Raw genomic sequence first — 18,693 nt, 5'->3', positions numbered from 1 at the left:
TTGATGAAACATTTCACCACACACCTCTGTATGATAGGTCTAAAAACAAAGTATTAGGCTCTCTCCCTGAATTACACATGCACAGTTATATCTCAAACTCATCAAAGCAATCATATACACACCAGTGAGAAATTAATGATAACTCATGGATATCTTAGGACTTGATTTCTGCTAACTTGGTTCCACACGATAATATGGCAGTAAGAGGAGATCCCAGATCTCTTGGTCTGTCCCCTTCCCACCGCAGTTCCAACAACTTCAGCCTACCCATCTGTCCCAAGTTCTGTGTTCCTTATCCCCAAAGCGATGCCCCTGGGCCAGTTCTCAGGCCTAGGAAGGACGACTGGAGGAAGAGATTTAAGGAGGCCTTAGAAGCTGAGTCAGTGATGGTGACGGATTATGGTCTTGGATTAAAGATGTAATAGGCTCTGGATCGCCACATAATGTTTGCCTTGTGTATCCCTTACACCTTGGGGAGTGATAGGACTTGAGGAAATAAAGGCTAAGGTTCTCTAAAGGGCAGAGCCCAAAGTAGGGCTGCCTCTTGGTTAGTCTAACTTCGAATAAAACAGTGTAGGCTCTTTGGTATCTAGAAGCACTATGAGGGCTTGTGTGGAAGGGGCTGAGTCTGAAGGCATAAAGACCAAGGAGCTCCTACAATATTCCAGTCAACCAGAATTGAGAGAATGGAAGTACACATGAAGATGTGGACAGACTGGGGAGATAGGTAGTATGATCACTAAAGCTCAATGGCCAACTGCACCCCTACAGGAAAGGAAAAAAGTGGAAACTGGGATGAATCTGAGCTCTTGGTAGGGAGGCTGGTAAACAGACAGACTGGTTCTAGAGCTCTGCCTGCTATATACTGTATCTTGGTTTCTAAAACCATGTGCAATGGAAATCTGGACCAGGATTCTTTGAAGAAAATGAAGCTGTAAAACTAGAAAATGAAAACAAATCACATTTTTCAAGCATTATTTGTTAAAGGAATACATAGATTGAAGGCCCATTATTTGTCCTTGTTAAGTATACTTAAAAGACCTAATTATGATTTAATGTGATACAGTTTTAAATATCATCCAGACATAAGCTATTGGGATCACTCAAAATCCCACCAGTTACAAGTAACCAGATTAAACTCCTCTTAATCACCTAGTGCATGGTCTTTGTTGAAGATCTTGAACCCAACTTGAGCCCTTAGCATTGAAAGTCTTTAAGTTGCAATACCTTTGGTATAACCAGAACTCTTAGAAATAGAAATGACTACTGTTTAAAACAAACCTACGATAATAACCACTGAAATGGAAAGAAATTGTTTAATTTCTTACATAAGTTTTATTACAACAGTTTAGATACTTGTCATAAATATCACTCAAAAGACAATTATTTGAATGGCATTGCCTCTAACAAAGCTATGTAAACAGGCTAAAATAATTAGGAACTAAAACGCGTATGTTGTGAACTTAATACTAGACTTTCAGTTACAATATTGTATTGTGTAACTTGATAGTTTATTATTGCTGCCCTCATTAAAATAAACCCTCCTTATAGCACTTATAATGTTGGACTCCTACAGATAATATTATAATGAGGGTATGATGCATTTTGATGGAGATACCACAAGGGAGAAATTTAATTTAATTAAACTGGTCTTCATTAAAGTATTGCATTCAAGTGAAGTAATTATATGGTGCATACAGTATAGAAGAAATCCTGCTGTTTTACAGGGAGAACATTCACGATACACTAGCCATGATTTCATTAGAGTGCCTTTCTCAGTAATTAGCCTATGACATGGATGTAATGATAAAGCAGACAAATGAACATTACTTCATACCCTGGTTTTTAAAATAAAGAACCTCTTAATTCTATAAATGCATATGGAATTTTTATACATGAGTATATATGCACATCACATACATAGTTTCATATGAACATAAAACAATATGTGTAAAATTAAAAATAGATGGGTGTTAATGTTTATGCTCCCTTAACAAAACATACATGGATGTATGCCAGTATTATAAATACAGTTTTTGGAGACATACCTGCTATAAAGGAGTCATGAATCAACCTATAGGTAATCAGTTTATTGCTACAGTGTCAAAACCAAAGGAATGAATGGGTTGTGTGGATAGGCACACATAGAATGTGAAATTGTGGAAAATAGCTATGATCATGAGAGTATCCTGCTGACAGCTCCCCAAGTTAATATTTTATACGTAGACAAGAAAACCAGAATTTAGATGTTAATAAGCATGAGGAAGAGAATTTGAATTATTACTGCTACTTTCAGATTCTCAAAATCAATAAAACCTGTGAATTATCATTCTAAATGAATCCATTAGTTAATCCGGGTGCTCAACTGGGTTTATATATCAAAACTGGCAAAATGCAAAATTGTGTTTAACTTGATCTCTTGGCTTCAGTATCTATCTAGGATTCCTTGTTTCTTCAGCCACCCTAGTGAAAACCTCTTACGGAGTCTTCTTCCCTGGATCTCTCCCCCATGTTGGTTTTTTGCATGGCACCTGTATTCATTCACTAATAAGAGAAATTAGGGACTGAGTTTAGAACCTAGCTCAGAGATGTTCTACTAGTTGCAAAGATTCACTGAGCAATCGTTTTTTCTTCAAGACTGAAAAATGTTGTGCTGACCATCCTGGACAGGCACAAGTTTCTAGAACAGGATGTTCAACTTAGCTCCCACTCATGCACTACTTTTGTACCGTTGATTATATGTTCTTGACTGCCAAATGCATTCTCTGACAACCAGGATCAAGATCTTCTTTCCAGGAGCCTTTTTAACCTCTTTACGTATCTCCAGTAGCCATGTTAAAACAAACTGGCCTTAAATCCTATTCGCTTCTTCCTGCACGAGCACCTATTTTCCCTCTGGAGTTTTTTGTTTATAACATTTCCCATCTAGCAAACAAAACCAGAAACTCCTTTATGACTTGTACTTAGACAGTTTATCAAATGGCCATTAGAATTCATGTCCTATGGGGATGCCAATCTGGATATCCCTATATACTTGGAGATACACTTTGCTCTGGGTACACTTCAATTCCAACTAATGGTGTCTTATTTTAGGCTTTTGGTATTTAGTGTCAGGACTGTTGGCATCACCAGTTTCCTGGGTATATAACCGGTGTCGTAGCAGAGGGATTCATGCACAGAAAGACCATGCACTTAGGTCTGGTACTCTGAGATCATGTCTTGAGATTCATTATATCTGAGGTGTTTCATAAGTGAAAGTCAAGAGCTAATGGAACATAGGCTGGGGGAGAAGATCAGGACCTGTCAACAGGGAGACTGAAGAGAGAAACATATTGAGTATATTCAGCATTTTTTTTTCCCTGCTTCTTACAAAAAAAGGGCGGGGGGCTTCTTGTTCATATTGTACTGAGCCTGTTGCATAGTCTGCCCTGACGGTAAGTTTCTGTCTCCTTTCCCTCATTTTGGCTTGCCTTTTCCCTACTCCATGTCGACATCTGATGTGTCCTACCCTCATGGCACTGGGCATACCTGCCTGAATCCACCTGTCTGGCAGTAGGAAACCACCATTCCCTGGTTTTCTCTTTCTATCCCCTAGGTTATCTTGCTTTTATCTCTGGATCTTTAGCATGTTAATAGATGCCACCTGTAACAATTGAAATAAATCCTCTTAACCTGCAGTTTCTTGCTAAGACCTCTGTGTCCCCATGAGTAATGCCAGTGGCTCTCAGGAAATGGGCTTCGCATTTGCTTCCCTTAGATTCCTTGCCTTCTGTAATGCTTAAGTGCTTGTTTCACTTGGGTTTATTACACTTCTTAATCTTCAAGAGCAGAATCCATATTAATGATCAGTATATGCCCAGCTCTAGAACACTTACTTAAATGCACTGGAAGTTCACTGTAGGTTCTTGGGCCTTCTGTTGCTTCTTCATGATCCGTTGTTGGTATTTGATTGCCAAGCAAATGAGATCCAAAATTGGTGTGTAGGTCTAGAATTGCATACTCTTGGTAAAAGAACAAAGGACAAAGGAGTAGTTGGCTTTTGAACAGGAAACCCCAGTTTCACTTGATTAATTGACGTAAAAAGGACTATATAGATTATTAAAGATGTCAAGACAAAATTGAATCAACCCCCTTTGAATAAGTACTTGTTTTTAAGATGACACATTGGAAGACTTGGGCATAAGTTTGAACGTTGACACCAAAACAGATTTATCTGTGTGTGAGAGAATTGGTTTTAATGAATGAATAACTCAGGATATTCAGGCTCAGGATGATTTTAGTATTGAGAAAATAGTGGCAGAATTGTATTGCTAATACAACTACTGTAGCAGTTAGTTAGAAAATAACCTTAGACTATGTTCATAAGTTTAAGAAATAAAGTAATATATTTGAGTTTGAAAAGGTGTTTCTCTATATTTTCCCCAAGCCCTGGTAGAAATGTCTATTTTATCACTTCTGTTCTCTATCCATTTATTTTGCCTTCTTGTTCGTGGCATAAACATATATCTGAGGAGTTTAGAAAATGTGCCTGCTAACTTTTCTTGATGCTTTTATATGTATGACCATTAGGCTCTGAGGCAAGGAGAGTGCACACAGAATCATGTTTTTTCCTTTGTACATATTCAAAGACCTTTTCTCCAGCAGCAGGCATTCCACAGGAGGCTTAAAAGCTTTTGTAGTTTCTAAAATGTTGTTCACTGCTCAGTTTCTTAAAAGTTAGAAACAGAAATCAAAATAAAAGCTATTCTGGTTCACTACACAATGTGTTTTATTTCCCATCTTTTTGGCATACAGTAGAATGTTCGATAATGTAGTGCAGGTATTTCTAATGAAAACTAAAGAGGAAAGCAGGTTGGATTTGCAAAGAAATAGGTAGGATGATCAGGACATGGATGGTAATTAAATTGGGGTTTATGGGCTACAGTAACTTCCAGTTTTACAATTGGCTTGAAGCAGCAGGATATCCTTTGGATCTCTGAAAATTGTTGCTGGTATATAGTACAGTGTGACCCTCTTTTTCAGAGGAGGGTGTTGAGGTTCAAGAAGGTTATTGGGTTTGCTTAGAATTTAAGAAATGGAAGGGCCGGAATTCCAAGACAGGTCTCCCGATACACAATCTGGTTCTCCTTAAGTACTGCTCATGGCTAATAATTGTCAGAGACCTTTTCTCCCCGTTCCTTTGTCTTCACATTTATCAGGGCTCCAAGAAATGGTTCAACAATGATGAAAATAAACTTTGATGGTAAAGTATCAATGTAAGCTTCTCAGATACCATCTCCTTTGCAGATAATGAATGCAGATTCCTTCTTTGGGATTTTCCCAAAAGCCTATTTAAAGATACTTTTTAATACTATAAACTTCAGCCTGAAAATGCCTTCCATGATACAATGAAAGTCATAGTTAATTGCATGTAAGTAAAAAATGTTCTGTGCTTTGCCAGTATTCATATCGGGTGTACTCACTGGAAGTAATGTCTAATCCCTAAACTCATTTGTAAAATGAAGATAGTACCTACAATAAACGATAAATGCAATCGTGTATACAAAATCAAGCTATTTGACAAGTAACATTCGACAAATCCTATCTTAAATGTATTAAAGACCACAGGAAATGACAGAACGAGAGTCAAGTTCAAATAAAAACTTTAGAGGATGATTCAGACTCCTCTTACATTCCCCACATGGGGCTTTTCATTTCAGTCCCTTCTCCCCACCTGTCTCTCCCCAGTATTCCATCCCCATGGTCGTCCACCGTCCAGACACCCTCCCCCTCCTCCAGGGCCACATCTGCTGTCTCTTCCTCTGTCCTTTCATGTTTTTTTTTTTCCAGCCTCTTTTTGTCATGATGTACAAGAAATTGTAAGTGACACGCAGAAGCAATTCATTACAATAAGGAAAAATAAAGAATGTTATGTTTAGCTGCACGTAAAATACAGATGATTGTTCTAACAACTGTGTGTGCTGACTAAAAGTTCATCAGGCAGGGCAATTTTTTAGTAACTTTCATCTTTATGTAACAAATCCAACACAACAACTTGCATCTGTTTTCTTGCTTGATTCATGAAATATGATGGTCAGGGTTCAAACACACTCCCATGATCTTAGCCAAATTCTGATGATACCCCAAAAATCTAGGAGAGAGGGAAAAGCAAAGGACTAAAATACTATGTAATGGCCTTAGAATTAAGGGTGCGTAAAGGTGGCTCACGTTCAACTAAAATTTAGGTGTTAACTGGCTCCATGTAATGTTGGAACATTTGTGTACCTCTGAATAGAGAAAGTCTTAATGCAATGCTTAGAGACAGTTACTGTAGAGTAATTTAACCATTATACATACATTTATATAAAATCCTGTAAGCATTCTTCAGGAGTTGACTGAAACCCGTCTCCTAAATGACTATCCTAGGACTCTGTGCTTAAGTACTGTAGGTCTAATATGCACCAGGAGAAGAGAAACCTTTACATTGCTAGAGTGCAATCATACTAAAAGTGCATTAATTATAAATCCTACCTAGGTGAAGAGAAGGAAATTCAACTGTTGATTTGACATAAACCCCACCTACAGTAAATATCTCTAATGTGCTAATATTTTTCACTATAACATTTAGGATTGATATGGACAGCCTATTGGCTAAGAGGCTGCTGCTTTCCTCTTTCAGGTATAAAAATATTAAAATTAACAAGGTAACTGAACATAGATTATTTTAATCTTTGTACATTATCTGATATTTACGTGCTTTCAAAATATCCATTCAAATAAGCTTAACGTAAATGTAAATCAAAGATCAGACTCCATGTAAATTATACTCAATTCATTTCTGATTATGTGAAGCAAATGACTCAAAAGCTTATGCTCTTGGGGAATTAGTTTATCCTATGAGAAAGGATGTTCTTTCATGCACTGTTTAATCTTTCATCAAATTATCTTATTGCTCCTAAGTCTTAAGGTACCATTTACAGTGTCCTATCTGAATTCAGGAGGATCTAGGATTCTCTATTTCAAGGTTTCTGGTAAAATTGACGTTAACTTACTTTACACTCCAACTACTGTACTAATGAATATTCTTTGAGGAGTGATTTTTTCACATCTGTTTGCTGATCTGCTATGTGTCCTTCTTGAAAGTATTGCTTTCCTGCACTTGCACAAAATGCCTGCCATTCACTGCTAACTTACCCTAATTAACTGTTTCTTAATTGTTTTGTCAGTAAGTATATACACGGAGACTTGTTAAATATCTGCTAAGAAAGGTTAAAGATATAGGTGGGGACTCCTTAAAATGATGAGGATCTTTTCTATATACTCTTATTGAAGAGAGTACTCAAACCTCTCAAATTACGTGTTTTTTTGTAGCAATGCTGAAAGTGATAGGAGTTTGCTGTTGACTAGTCAGAAAACACTTAAAAAGAGGAGACGCCAAATGCAGCACTGAGAATAAGGGGTCCAAATCCTTGAATGTATTTTGTGGTAACCTCCATTTCTGCATAATTGTTATGAAAGAGAAGTAATCTCAGCTGGGTTTGCCTAGGTACTCCTTTCTGCCTCTTTATAATGTTTAATTTCTGTAGTGGGAGCCCTGAAAATAGAGTGATGCCTTAAGGTTACTTTTTCCTCCAGTCTGACCTGGCATAAATCTAATGCCACCTGTGTCCCCATGTCTAAAATCTAAGAAAAGCAGGTCTCGTAGTGCCAGCAAGCATGTTTTCACACATTTTGTAGAGCAACAGCAACTTGTGTATGAAGTTAGCTACGTCCTAGAACCTGTGAGACGAGCGCTCCTATTCGTCGAACATAATCTTGTCTTCCAAACAAGAAGTCTAAAACTTCAGGTGTCCGTGATTTATTAATTGTATGGGCTACTATATTCTTCTGAAGGTTAGTTGCTCAAAATAATTGGTTGGACTCCTGGTTTGTTTCTGTTTTGAATGAACTCCATTTAAATGGACCATTAAAACAAGTAATTCAGACTTCAGATGTCTTAGCATATCATTCAAATGCGTATTTTCCCCAGTGTCTAACATCTGGCTGTCCGTTTGCTCTGATTGTTTGCTAGCTGCTGCAGTTACATCTGTCGTCCTAGAGAAGGACCAAGAATCATTCAAGGCTCAGCTCAGATTGATGTGTCTTCATCCATTCGATTGTCTGCTCTCTCTTCCTTCTTGGTATTTCAGTTGCTTCTTGCTGCACTTCTCCATCTGTCTCCTTGAGTTTGCTGTCCGACTTAGAGGGCTCTCAGCTTGTTGCTTCAATTAACTTTTCAGTGGACCCCCGCCAGCTTGCATTGTTTCCTGCTGAGGCTCCCCATTTTCCTGCTGCTCTGGGCCACTATTCTTTGCTACCCCCTCCCTCCAGACTCTCTTTATCAAGTAGTCCCCTGGTTGAACTGTTGTTTGTAGCTCTGTGGATTTCCTGCTGATTTGATCACTAATTCCCTACTGATTTTTGTTACTTGGTTATTTCATTTTCTCCCTAATTCTATCATCAGGATGGTGGCATTATTTTGTAAGACCCAGTGTTAGGAGAGCAATTTTCCCCAAAATTGTTAATCTAGAATCTATTTAGTTGGTTTCTCTATTCAAAATGATCAAGAGTGAACTAGAGTCCCCACTGTGTCTACTGGGAAAAAATAGACTTCTATTTGACAAGGTGTTTATATAAATGCTACACTGTGTCTAGTTGTTGTGATGTTAGCACTTCAATTCCAAAGTATTCCCCCAGTGACTTGTTAAGCAACTGGCTCCTTTCACAGACTTCATGGTGATATCCTGAAGGTGGTTACCTTAAAAAGAATTGACATTACTATTTACATTTTAAGAACGATCCAGGTGTTTCTTCTGATCGAGCAATCTTTGGCATCACGTCTTGATGACGAGACAGCCCTATTCTCAAGAATGTTATTCAGTCTAGATCTAAGGAACTTAATAACATTAATATTTTTGTAGGCGTAATACAAGAATTTTGAGGGACTCCACCAGGACTCTTAACTCCATAGACACCAATATTAAGTTTCACATCAACTTTCAGTGTGATTTCCTGGTACTCAGAAAAATTCCCACAGCATGGATTTTCTAAGAAAAAAGATTGTATTTTTGTATCTTAAGAAAAGTTCTTTAAAAGCTTAACCTTATGCTAGAAATGACAAATGCATTTATCATGTGTAACTTTTGCCCAGATACACCAATGTAGTGTAAACAATGAAAGAGTAGAATATAACTGTCTGGGAGAAAGACCTTCCTCTGTTCTATGGTCCTTCTAGTAGGTTTTAGAATCACATTGCCATGAGAAGATGAACAGGAGAAATCCAAATTTGATGAGCTTCTGTATAGGGAATCCACACAGACATGAGATTCCAAACCCAGTGAGGCAACATGAAGCTTGCATGAGGTAGGGAGAGGAGTAGAGTCTGAAGATAAAAAGGGAGAAGGCTGTCAGCAAGGTGCAAGGAGAGGATTTGAAAAACAAGGTTGCCTTCTTACGCAGATAACTTTTTTTGTGTAAAGGGAAGTCTCTGTTACAGCTCTCTACCTGGTACAAGTTGTTCTTGCCTAGGAAACTTAGTTGAGGAGGAGGCAGAGAACTTTTCCTGCATCTGCTGGGTTCTCATTACTTGCAACTCAAAATAATTCTTATGCTAAAGCGGCCCATCTTGGGGAGCCTGCCCTTGGCCTGTACATAACTATGGGAGTTGAATCTGTACAGACCTTAAGTACAATGGAAATAACATGAGCTTTGTAAGTAGACTTTTCTGTGTTTATTTTTTATTTTATTTTATTTTTTTGATCTTTCTGTGTTTAAATAAAGCCTTCGATATGTTTTAGTATGTCATCTCCAAGATCGGTCGGCTCTAAACCAGTTTTTCCCATCATTTTCAAGGGTGTTTTTTTTTTTTTTTTTTTTGTGGGGTTTTTTTTTTTTTTTTTTTTTTTTTTTTTTTTGGTGCACTTGTTTTCAATATTAAAACACTGAAAAAAAAAAGCCTGCACAATCTTAATGTGTTAGCTGTACAAACAAGAATAAAGCTACTCTGGGTTAAGTGTAAGAGGGGGACCCGGAGTTGGGTTTTTCTTCCAGACAGGGTAGGTCTGGGAAACTTCTTTCTCCAAGCTTCTGTAGTACAGTTGGAAAGCCTCTGGAATACTTCTCTCCTTGAATTGATCGTTAAATGCAGCAGACGGTGCTTCTGTGGTTCCCCTTGGTTACTGGGTTTCAGGTGTGCTTCCATCCCACAGACTAAGGATCCATCATTTGAGTACCAACTTCTTCTGCTCTTTCCCTCTGGGAAGTAGAGAGTAGTAAGGACAAAGCTCAGCGATAGTCAGACTCTAGCGTATCCCCACACCTGCCTTCCCCCCAAGTACAGTCTCAACACTATAAGGAACTCTGGTAACGCCATGACCCGGCCCATCGTGTGCTCAGCACTGTCTACGTCAGTCCCCCGAAAGACCTTATACTCGGTTCCTTCCTCATCACCCTGACCTATTCCTGGGACTCTGCTGTCTTTTAATCTGATAATGTACTTTCTTACACAACACCAGAATACTTCCATGCCCTAGGGAATGCCCTATTTACACCACACCCTTGTGCTCTACTTGGAAGGTTTAAAATTCCGTATGGTTACTCAATGACCGTTTCTGCCAATTCTTAAGGAGCTGAAGGTGATTTTTGTCCCTTAAAATTAGGACTTCCAGGCTCAAATGTTTGGCAGATCTTCTGTATCAGTATATTTTTACTGGCGTACCCATTATGTTCTACCTCCTTCCTCAGTATATAAATCCCTCTCTTCATCCCCATCTTCCCCATCTGCTGATGACCTTTCTTCCCACAAAACTGAGAGAAGCCATTAGGGAAGAACGTTTACCCTGTTCTACTCACAATAAACCCTGACTGTATTCTTGTTTCTTCTGCCTTTTCCTTGGATGAGCACCCTGCCTTCCTACATGTGCTGTTATCTGTCTCCTCGTTCCATTATATCTAAAGGCAATTCCTGAGCAGTTACATTCTTTCCTTATTGTATGCTGATTTTTCTTGCACTGGATTTTTCTCACCAGTACATGAAACTGTGATAATACCTATCTTGAATGAGAAAACTCTCCCTTGATCTCCTGTCCCTTACCAGATCCTACTTCATTCCCCTGGTGCCAAATTACACTCAGAACTCCTTAAGAGGGTTACCTATAGTCATGGTGCACCCTTCCTTTGACCTACTTCTTAAGAATAACTGCACCAAAATCAGCTGTATGAAGGTCAGGATGCTGTCAATTTTATTACATTTCATGGTTAATTTTCTGTCTTGATTTGACGCTCTGCTTACCCTTCCTTAAAATGGCTTGCTTGGCTATTGGTGCTCCATGAGCTTTGGTTCTCCTCTGCCCTTAGAGTCTACTTAAGTTCAGTTTGCTTTGCTAATTTCTTCTCACCCTCCACCTTTGCAAAATTGAAGTGTCTTCCTTTGAACTCTTGTCCATTACTGCATAGATAACCTCTGTGTGATGTCATCCAGCCTTAGGCATTCATAGGCTATTTTCCAGATCCACATCTCTCAACCTCAGCCTCTGCTCTGACACTAGACTGACCTACCCAGTTGCATTTGGGTTTCTAATAGAGCTCTCAAATGTAACAAACCTAACCAAACTCCTGATTTACTCCCTTCACAAAAGCTGACCCTTACCAGTCCTTCTCTACCTTAATAAAGGGCGACATCATCCTAAGGCCAAAACCCTTAGAGTTACCCTTGGCTCCTCACTTTCTTAAGTACCCAACATCCAATCCGTTCACAAATTGTGTTTGTGTTCACGTCACAGTACCGGGAATCCCACCCATTTGCCCCATGTTCAACAAAAATTATCTTGCCCGACCCATCACAGAAATCTTGCCTGGATTATGCTAGTGTTCTCCTTTAACGGGCCAAGGTCCCTTTGTGTTAGTACAGTGTATGCTTCTTGCACCAGCCAGTGATTGTTTACCGTTTAAGAGTTGACGTTTTTCTGATAGAACACTTCGAAAGGCCTTTATTTTTCACTCCGAAAAAGCTGATATCACCATGAGAGATTACTAGGGACTATAGATACTATCCAGATTAGGGTACTTTGCATAAGGGAAGGGGGCACTCACATTAATGTCACACAGCATATGTTAACAGGGTCTTAGATAAAGTAGGTGTCCCCCTACCTTCCCACCTATAAGCCCCTCCGTGATCTGCTTCACGCTTGCAATGTATTTAAGTTCCTCCCCTTCCTGCTTCCCTTTCACACATACCTCTCACTTAGATCCTGCATCCCTTTAATTTCTAGGAAGCTATACTGCCTAAAAGCATTCTCCTACATCACTTATCTGCTCTTGGACATTTCTTTGCTTAAAGTACCCTTTCCTCGTATTACAGAGATTGTTCCCCAGTTTCCTTCATGTTTTTGCTCAAGTGTCCCTTAACCAGAGAGGCTGCCCCAGACCCCTTACCTAAATAACCTTCTTCCCCTATACCTGGCACACTCTTCATTATTTTCCTTGATATTTTTCCCATACCATTTATCATCGCTTGCTGTATCATTAATGGATTTATTGATTATTGTGTTCCCTACCCTTTAGATGGAAAGTTAGGAATGTAAAGAGACCATTTCTATTTTGCTTCCTCCTCTGTTGCTATCCTAGAATAATCCCTGAGGCAGAGTGCTCAATTAAAATGGGCGAATCAATGAATGAAAAATACCTGCTTCATACTATATTAGTTCTGATCTTCTAGCTTGTCTGGCACTGATCAGATGATAACAAGCATGTACTGGAATTACAGATGATCCTCACTCATGCACAGAAGGGTATCATGATTTCATAATATAGAAGATCCTCTTTGACCTTGTTATGTTTGTACACACATACCTGTAAACACACACACACACACACACACACACACACACACACAGGTATTCAGAAATGTTGGTTATAGCTAGTTTATAAAATACCATGCTCTTTTACCACATTACTATATATTTTTTATTGCACATTGAAGAAAAACTCTACTAGGTTCTTTCTCTCTCTTACTCTATGAATTAACAGTTCTGGGTCCCAAACACTTAACGGATTGGACAAACACGTAGGCTCATTTCCCAGTTAGGAGTATCAGTTTTAGTTCAAAAACGTGGTTTCATGAAAGTGGATTGACAGTGATAAAAATGGAATGGTCTGCATAAAATGAGGGGGAAGAAAAGGTCTGATTTCAAACAGATAAATCGTATTTCATTTCACTTCCCAATTCATGGTCTTAAAGCAATTTTATCTTGTATACAATCAGAAAGCCGTATTTGTGATTTGCATTGTCTGATCATCATTCTTGCCTCTGTTAGCTTGAACTGTATCTTTCTAAAGTATTTGATTAGTTTCCCTACTCCCTTACATATCTCCCTACTTATGACCTAATGTCCAATTTAAGTCCAATTTTGATAAGCTCTCTACAAATCAATTTGTTGTCATAAATCCATTCATATTTAACTTTATCAAAAGTGTGTTCTTTCTTAATATGTATCCTGATTCCATATTTCATTAATAACAATAAATAGGTTATTAGGAAACTTCCGAGCTTTAAATTAGGTTTGGAACATTGAAATTCTTAAAATGCTTGCATTTCCTGTTGGCTTAGCTTTGTTTATCTGGTAATAATGTAAACTATGCCGTTCATATAAGCAATTGAACTGCTGCTAAATTTAATATTCATTTCATTTGTGGTAGAACGCGCTTGCCAGACATCACACTGGTGTATAGGGTATAAGTTAAATGAAACAGATAAATTGAACAAAAAGAACCAGAATTTCTAGGATCAAAAACTAAGTTAGTGATAATATGGCAATAAGTCAAACTTAAACTACTTATTTTGCATTAGAAACCTTTAACTGATGAAAAGATTGTATATTACATTAAAAAGTCTGAATTTCATTGATTAATAAGAACACGGAAGGATAAAAATGTTACCATGGAATAGTAAGATTATGGTGAACTTCAATGTTATTTTCATTAAATTGCTTGGGTTATTTTTCAATGAGAATTCCTTTTACAAGTAAAGGGTTTTTTTTATTTTGTTTTGTTTTTTCTCCTTCCTCCTCCCCTCACAAAACAAAACAAAACAAAACAAATCACACAAAGATCAGTTGTCATATCCTGGTAACTGATGCTACCTCATAAACCTCTATTGACATAGTTTAGTAGTTACAAATTCTCTCACGTATTATAACATCTTCCCTAAAACCTGTCTTCAATCATGATGGTCTGTAATCTATCCTCCACACTATGGACAGATCTTTCAGGAACACAAAATGAATTACTGCTCGACTTCATATCTTCTTGCAGTTGGCCTCCTGTGGCTTTCAGAATAGAACTTAAGTTCTTTATCATGTTGTCTAAGGCACGGTGAATTCTTGTCCCCGGTTTTCACGTCCTATGTCTTGGCAAAAAAATATTCCAGCCATTCAGAGGGACTTGGATTTCAAAAAACGTGTCCTTCTCTTCCCCCCACTTCTCCTTTGCCAACCTGTTGTTCCTTTCAGATAGAAACTTCAGCACGTTCTCTGTACCACTATCTTGTTAATGTATCCTAAGCCTTTGAGCTGCGACCCACCTAGTCCTACCCTCTCCTGGTAGCCTATCCCTAACACTGTGTTACAGTCCTTGATTTACTTTTGTGTCCATGCATTACACTGTGAGCTTTTCGATTTCTCGTGCAGCCTCATCATCTCTGTATCACTTGTTCATGTAACTTTTGGTTACCAAGATCATGCTTAATAACTAGATGATGAATGCATGTTGAATGAGTTACTACTCTCTATTGCACTGCTATGAGAGTAACCTTGCAAACATAAATCATTGTGCAAGAAATAATGCAAGCAAGCACAGCTTCCAGAAAGACTAAAGGTTTGGGAGCTTACCTTTAAGGTAAGGTAAAATGATTTACTGTGTCTTCAGATGAACTAAATACTGTGCCATTTTTAATCTCTCACAACTATAACCATTAGACTGTTCCTTTATAGTCAGAGTGCTTTGAGAAGTTTGATAGCAATATATTTAAACTCAACATTTTGATGTTTATGAATATTTTATTAAGTACATATTTTAAACATCTGGAAAGCAAGCATTATCAAATGTAAAATTACTGTTTTACTATGGTATGAAGCATGTCACAAACAGACTTGAGATTAGTGAAAACATTGCTTACCTGTATAAATTACATTCTTAAATCTACATTAGGAACCAGGCTAAATACAATTTCATTTTTAATTTGTTTTTCGGTATGGCAGTTCTCCATGATTTGCATATAATTCAATTTCTGTCTTTATTCTAGAAAACCTGTTAATTACATGTTTTATTTCCTGAATAGTATTGCCTAAGTGCATTTGGTAGCTACTGTAAAAAATGGGCAGGCAGGCACGGTGTACATTTTTAAAATGGTATATATAGTGAGGGGCTCTTGTGTGACTCTATCAGTTGAGCGTCCAACTTGTGATTTCTACTTAGGTCCTGATCTCAATGGTTCGTGGGTTCAAGCCCCGTGTTGGGCTACACATGGAGCCTGCTTGGAATTCTCCCTCCCTCTCTCTTCCTCTACCCCACTCAGTCTGTCTCTCCTTTCTCTCTCTCTCTCTCTCTCTCTCTCTCTCTCTCTCTCAAACTTAATTTTTTAAAAAAATAATAAAAATATTTAAAAAAATGAAACAAAATGCTACAGTGAAACAGCTTTCAGTTGGAGTCTTTTCTTTGTGTTTTAGTTCTGAGGCAGCGTTGCTGGCTCTAGATGATGGTTTCACATGCATGGATGAAGATCACATGGAAGTCCTTCTCACTTCTGGCCTGACTCATTAAGAGAAGCAATTCCATTTGCAGATGGGAAGGTGACTGTACTTTGCCCATAGCTTACTGTGCCACCTGGAAAACTTTGCCTCTGAAACAATCAGGCAAGATGTTTGTTTAAAAAAAAAAAAAAAAAAGTGACAGGCCTAAGCTGTACACACGCAGGTCTCTGGAGCTCTTATGCATATAAGATATTACAGGAAACAACTGATGCAATGTTAGTCCTGTCCCACTGTTGACAGACTACTTCTGCTCAACTTGAGATGTGTTGAACTATACAATATACACTGACGTGGTGCTGAGAAGCAAATTACATGCTGTTGTTTGAAAGGTTTATGAAACCAAACTAGTGAACAAAAGCCTGTGTGTATTACCAAAATATCTAATATATCTTTGTAAAAGTGGTGAAATCCCAAAGGATAGGTAGTTGGAAGATGATGAACCCCAAGGAACGTGCTCTAAGCCATAAAGCTCTTATCTGTCAATATCATACACAGTAAATGTGTTAAAAAAGAACATAATGGTGTGCTATTGTTATTGCTGAGACATCAGTCTTCTTTATTTTTGCATTAGGGACTTGTTAAGGTGCGGAATGTTTTGCCCACTAAATGTCTATATGAGACAAGATTGTCAACTCAGCTGTAAACAGAGGGCACTCTGGCTAGAAGAATCTCTGAAATTGGCTTTTATACGTATAAACAGAAGAAAGGGTTCTTGATTCTTATTTTTGCCTGATAATTGTTTAAGGGTTTGAAAGGAAACATAAATATAAATGTGGTTTCACACATTTTGGAAGGCTTACCTTAATAATACTCATCTTCCTTTTGGTTTTATTAAAGACTGAGTGTATACTAGACAGTGAGCATAAAACAACCCGTAATTTCCTGTCTTCATTGGAGTCACAACATAAAAAGCACATAGAGGATTACTCTAAAACAAAATGGGTTGTTGTTGTTGTTGTTGTTGTTGTTGTTGTTTTGACTTTTTTTTTCTGGGGGGGGGATTTTTCTGGGAGTAAGAGGGCTCTTATTACAGAATTAAACTTGAAAGGGCTGATTTCTACGTTTTGTCACTTCTTTCCATGTGCCGAACTCAACTAAGGAGACTTTGATATTTGAATCAGATTGTCAGGGGGGAAAAATAGTACAAGACCTTTAGACATTAATTTGCCTGTAGGAGAATGGACAATAAGGACAGAGGACAGGGACAGTGTCATCAAAACTTGTGTGTGAGCCTAGTACTCACTTTCCTGGTCCCTAACACTCTGTGTCCACATTGGGTACTGAATACTTTGGCCAGGGAAATGACCAAATCTACTTTTTACTTTTCACTGCCAGTTACCTCTATGAACTAGCATACCTAAACAGAATCGATGACTAATCATAAGTGACACATGTTAATTTGTCTTGAAATAAATTTCAGGGGGAAAACAAGGTGACCATGATGAATTTCAACAACCAGGGCACCAGGAGAAAGTTTGAAAGACAGTGCAAATGTCCAGGAGCAGCATTCCCGGCTGTTTGATCATGAGTTACACATCTTTCCTAGTGACGGTGGATATCTTTTTGCTGTGGACCAAATCAAAATGACACTTCGAAAACATTTTTAAAAGCTTCTTTAAAAACTACACTCTGAATAGTTTATCTGGAATAAAATAATGATCTTTTGGAGAAGAGAAATCCAGACACAAATAACACAATACTACTTTCAGCCTAATTTTACCTAAGACTCTGAGGAAAAATGTAGATCCCTGATTAAAAAAAAAAAAAAATACAGGTGTTCAGTCAGAAATCAAATCCTTCTTGGGGCCTGGGTGGCTCAGTCAGTTAAGCGCCCAACTTCAGCTCAGGTCATGATCTCCTGGTTTGTGAGTTTGAGCCCCATGTCAGGCTCTGTGCTGACAGCTCAGAGCCAGCTTTGAATTGTGTCTCGCTCTCTCTCAAAAATTAACAAAAAATTGTAAAAAAAAAAAAAAAAATACAAATCATTCTACCTTATGCTCAAGTGGCCAGTACTTTGCAGTGCTGTATAAACTAGTGACAAAGACAAATGCTCAGGATATCCCTAATTCCTTGTTTAGTGAGATTGTATTTTTTTTTAATGTGTAGATACTAGAATTTCATCCCTGTTTGCGATTTAACTTAGTGGAAATATTTTAGCTTTTATTGCAAGAAGCCAACTCCTTTAAGATGTTAGGTTGCCAGAAAGACACTAACAGTAAAATAGGAAACTAGAGAAATCAGTCTGTATTCCAGTGACCTCTAATGATAACTGCCTCTTTTCCTGCCATTACTCCTATCAGCCCCAATATACTATGATCTAGTCTTTGAGAAGAAACAGGGCAGGAAGGTGCCACAATCCTAGACCAAGGAACTACTCTCTCTCCAAGTACAAAGAGGGGCCAAAGAACTGACCCTTATACATTCCCCCACTAGAGGTCACTGAAGCTTTAGGTCAAGGCTTTGATAACCTTGGGGGAGGGGATGGTATTTACATGGAAGCTGAGACAGATTTTTAAACGGGGCTGTTTTTTAATAAAAAGGGACAAGTTTTGGAACTTGCCTTAAGGATTGATTTTGAAACTGAATTGACCATTCTTATTCTTGGACTCTTTTTAAATAATAAAAATGGAAATTTCGTGTAAAATTTGAAGCTTTGCTGTAAAATTCAGTTTCTAGTGGAGCAGACTATCACCTATTTGAGCTGGAAAGAACATCAACATTCCCTGTGCCAGCACTTAATTTTCTAAATGAGGACCTGAGAAAGTTGAATAAATGAACCAAGTGTGCAAGACTGAGTCAGGAGCTAGTTCCAGAACTCAGGTGATCTGATTGACATTTCACTGCTGTTTGTGTTTTAAGAGCGTTCTGT

The 18,693-nt window shown here is 38.1% G+C and overlaps 1 long non-coding RNA gene across 1 annotated transcript in view; it reads left to right on the top strand.

Moving 5' to 3' along the window:
- LOC125923468 (uncharacterized) overlaps nucleotides 1-17,560 on the top strand; it is a 280,311-nt gene extending 262,751 nt beyond the window's left edge. The window contains exons 4-5 of the long non-coding RNA XR_007458052.1: nucleotides 15,741-15,863; nucleotides 17,245-17,560. This is a non-coding gene — a long non-coding RNA (uncharacterized LOC125923468). The remainder of the gene's footprint in view (nucleotides 1-15,740; nucleotides 15,864-17,244) is intronic.
- The last annotated feature ends 1,133 nt before the right edge of the window (nucleotides 17,561-18,693 follow it).

Source organism: Panthera uncia, chromosome B1, assembly GCF_023721935.1.
Source record: "Panthera uncia isolate 11264 chromosome B1, Puncia_PCG_1.0, whole genome shotgun sequence".
Taxonomy (NCBI): Eukaryota; Metazoa; Chordata; class Mammalia; order Carnivora; family Felidae; genus Panthera; species Panthera uncia.
The sequence above is the reverse complement of the archived record's forward strand: the minus strand, read 5'-3'. Positions and strand labels throughout refer to the sequence as shown.